This window comes from Colius striatus, chromosome 1 (assembly GCF_028858725.1).
Source record: "Colius striatus isolate bColStr4 chromosome 1, bColStr4.1.hap1, whole genome shotgun sequence".
Lineage (NCBI taxonomy): Eukaryota > Metazoa > Chordata > Aves > Coliiformes > Coliidae > Colius > Colius striatus.
In genome coordinates this window covers 27,928,295-27,932,684 of record NC_084759.1, presented here as the reverse complement: position 1 = coordinate 27,932,684, position 4,390 = coordinate 27,928,295, and the positions used below count along the sequence as shown (strand labels likewise).

The following is a 4,390-nucleotide window of genomic DNA, read 5'->3' as shown; positions in this document are numbered from 1 at the left end:
GCCGATCAAATTCTATGACTCCAGAAGGGTTTAGAGCAGGCTGCTGAAGTGTAGAATAGATAAAATACAGATAAAATATTATATATGTGTATTTTTGAAGAGACGTGGTTTTGATACCATGCATGAGCTCACTATTGACTAAGGGACTGTATGGAAAACCAATTAATTTCCTTTGCTTCTCTAAGACAAAAATACTTTGCAAACAACGCTTTTTTGCTTGTCTGCTACAATGTTCAGTGGAACCGGGGACTGTATTCATGTGCTAGAGGATCACAGCCAAGAAAATGTATTACCTTAGTTTGTAGAGCACAGTTTCTCCAGGAAGAAATAAATTGAGCAGGACAGCTGCACTGGTAAAAATGAGACATAACACTAAGTGTTTCTCATATGAGGTTTTGATGCTTTTTAAAGGACAGCACCTCTTAGCTCAATTTTACAGAATATCTTAGATACAAAGGATCCTAAGAAATTGCACAAATTCACAACGTGAATCTGCAGATGAGGAACAGGCTCCTCAGATCTTTTTTTTTGGCTTTATTGATTTGGATAGGCAAACTTGTGGGTCAAAAAGTAATGATGATGGAGAGGTCCCAACAGGCTCAGTTGTTTTCCCTTTTCCTTTCTCTCCATTTCCCATTTTGAAAATATTACAGCCATGGGGAGCTTCACCTTCTTCCCATCCACATTCATTATCTGACTGAGATGATGCAGGAAGAAACACAGCAGCAGAAGACAGGCACCAGCAGAAAGAGTGAATGAAAGTCTCATGTAGCACAAGAGCCTTCCCTTCTCACACTATCTCCATTTCAGTATATTCATTTATTGGGAGACATGCATAGCCACTGTGAAATGTTTGTGGTTTCTGTGCAAGATGTGACTCAGAGAGCCACTCTCTGCCTCACAAGGACTAGATACTCTTCCCTCCTGCCTGCATGTTGGGGCTGGATTTATATCTGCCTGTGATTGGGAGAAAGCTTTTCTGTGAGTGAGATACTCCTGCTGTTGCTTTCCTAGAAAACTCATCTTTAGTCCCTCACAAGTTGCCCTGTCAGTAGTCCTAGAAATTCAAATCCCTCATGTTTCCCCCAGTAGACATATGACTGGCTAGCAGGAACTTTCTTCATTTCTGCATTAAGTCAGCTTGAGCTTTGTTAGGGCAAGAACTAAGAAATCTTGTAGGGAGATCATCTTAAAGATTGTATGGATAATACAATGGTCTGCAAAAAAATGGATCTTACAAAAAACCCAGTAGTGTTAGATACAGGAAAGGATTTACTATGCATATTTCACTCTTCTGTTGGGAATGACACTTGGAACTCCCAATCTCCTTCTCATAAAGACTGCAGATAAGATATTAAATGACATTACTCTGTCATTTATGAGCAATCTGGGTAGGAGGGAGGGGAAGGAAAATGATTAGCTAAAGCCCTGAAAGTGTAAGGCTGGCTGAGAACCCCAGCTGTGTCCTGTACCCACTTCAACCCAGTGCAGGGGAGATCTGGAGAAGACTGTCAAGCTGTTAAGAAACAGCTTTCCCACAGAGCAGAAGAGACAGAGTTGGAGCAGGGTCTGAAAATCTTACCAAATATGTCCAAATATTTGAAATAAGCGCAAACATTCGGTGGCTGCTTAGCCATACCTTTTACATTCAGCCCACAACAATTAGTGTAAACCGAACTCTGATTTATAAAGGGGAAGAAAATAAATTTGGAGAAGTCAAGCTTTTTTTGGGCTGCTAGATTTTCCTTATTTGTTTATAAGGTTTCATTAACGATTTTTCATTGTTGAATGTCAATGAATGTTGAGCTTGTGCTCAGCACATCACCAAGTGTGACAGTGACATGAAAAAGAACAGAATATGTGTGTATACATTTCAGATGTATTGGATGACTTCTCCAAAATTTTACTGAACTCTGTAAGATCTTTTCCATGCTTAGGCCTTATACATTATTTCTATAAAATAACAGCACTAAGCCAGCTTCTTATGATCCTGATCTTGTATCTTGCTGAATAACTGCTCTGTGTACTCACATGTGAAAGTGTTTGCTAAAATACTGAGCCATAGTGCCTCAGGTCAGGCATCATAGTCTTTTCTAGAGCTGTGAAATAACTGCAGAGCTCACTGACTTCACTGGAGCGTTGCAGTCCTCAAAACTTGTTAAAATCATGCCATTGTCTATAGCTACCTTAGGAAGCATTTGGTTTGTCATGTTTGACTACTAGAAGCTAGATAAATTGGTGGTTCACAAGTAAACTGAAAATACAGCTTTATTAATGCAGGCGAGAACTAGCCTTGCAACTAATTATGAGGCTGAATTAGGACACTACAGGAAAAAAATAAAGGAAAAAAAAAAGAGAATTCTGAGTAGGACCTAAATTAAGGCTACAAAATGCCACAGTTGAAGTACTTCTTTGCAGATGTGCCATTGCCACCATGTCTTTCTCTCTCTGGGGATACCACTTCATGTTACCACCTGCACCACAGACACAGTATGAAGCAGCATTTACCATTTACTTATTTTCTGTGAAGGATTCAAGCTAAAGATGCAATGACTTGACTGGGGAAAGCCGGCAAAAAAACAACTCAACTTTCAGTTTAAACTAAGGAAGACAAGTAATAGCCTCTAAATTCCTTGGCCTACAGTCTTATACCTTTTTCAAAGCAAATTAGATTTCCTGATGTGGTGGATTGACCTTGGCCATGCACTGGATGTACACCAATTTTTCTGGCTTCTAGTAGTTAAACATGACAAACCAAATGCTTCCTAAGGTAGTTATCATAGTATCATTTTATTTGGGAAAGACTCTTAAGACCAAATCCAACCACTAATCTAACACTGACAAGCCCATCACTAATCCAGGTCCCTCAGCACCTCAGCTATCCATCTCTTAACTATCTCCAGGGATGGTGACTCCACTGCCTCCCTGGCCAGCCTGACCCAATACTTAACAACCCTCTCAGTGAAAAAGTTCTTCCTTACTGCCAATGTAAATCTCACCTGATGCAACTGGAGGTGATTTCCTCTATTCCTGTCATTCATTACTGGAGAGAAGAAACCGATTCGCATCTCTCTCCTACCTCCTTTCAGACAGTTGTAGAGAGTGATCCTGTCTCTATCACTCCTCTCCTCTATCACTCCCCTCCTCAGGGGAGCAGGACTGAGAAGGGGGAGAAAAAAATATGGAAAAAAACTTGTGGGTCAAGATAAAAGTAGTTTAATAAAAGCAAAAACAAAGACTGCGTATGGGAGCAAAGGAAAAATGTACTAATGACTTCCCATTAGCAGGCAATGCCCAGCCACTTCCTGGGAAGCAGGGCTTCAGCACAAATACTGGTTGCTCTGGAAGACAAACATAATAACCATTCGGCATCCCCTACTCTGATCTTGTAACTTATTGCTGAGCAGGTCTTATCATAGAATTGTAGATCGCTTCTCGGCCTTTTGGCTAAGATCAAGTGTAGTGTAGGTCTTATGGTTCGGAATATCCCTTTGGACAGTCCTGGCTATGTCCACTTTCAAGGTCTTGCTGACCTCCTTCTACTGGTGGAGGGACAGTGTTGGACAGACAGCCTTGATGCTGTGATAGTCAAAACACTGTTGTGTTATCAGCACCTTTCTAACTAAACAAAGCACTAGGAGAGCTGCTATGTGGAAATTAACTCCATCTCACTCAGACTCAACACACCTGATCCAACTATCCCTTTTCTAATTCTTGCTTTCTAGGTATTGTCATCTATGGGCAAACGCAGGAGGAGCCAGTTGTCACGTTCATTTAGCCTGTTAATCAGTGACTGAGAAGACAGTAAGCAAAACCTCCAAAGAATGAGGAAATGCACTCGGATTCTGAAGCCAAGCCACACTTCATAGACTTTTCAGAGATTATGCTGAATCTCTTGTGCATCACTGTCACATTTTACTCCATTCCCAGGGCAAGGAGAAATATTCCTGTTGTCAAAATCTGAGTGCTGTTAGTGGACAGGAAGGCTCTTGCACTGCTTTGTACAAGCTGAGGTGAAATATGTCGGTGCGTCGCCCTGTGAGAAGCAGACAGCAAACTTCTCCCATTCTGCCTGGGGTAAAATCCTTTCCAGGTCTCAAAGATTTTGATCCCAAGCATATGAAAGTACCTGGTAAGTACAGGTGAAGCTTGAAATATGAGTTTTGTGATTGTCCTAATGCACAGCTGATCATTGTTATCCTACTGTGCATCACAAACATGGTCAGGCTCCAGAAGGATGAGCAAGAGAAAAGCTCAGATTCATGGGTCCAGGATAGGTTGTCAAAGCCATCACAGATTTGAAAGTTTTCCCCTAAAACTGAAACAAAGCATATCTGCATGTTTCCTAGAAATGACATCCTGTCTCACTAAGAGGCTGTAGATCACAGTG

At 41.1% G+C, this 4,390-nt stretch overlaps 1 pseudogene; it reads left to right on the top strand.

Moving 5' to 3' along the window:
- Nucleotides 1-3,427: 3,427 nt before the first annotated feature.
- Nucleotides 3,428-3,598, top strand: LOC133624712 (U2 spliceosomal RNA; annotated as a pseudogene).
- Nucleotides 3,599-4,390: the final 792 nt, after the last annotated feature.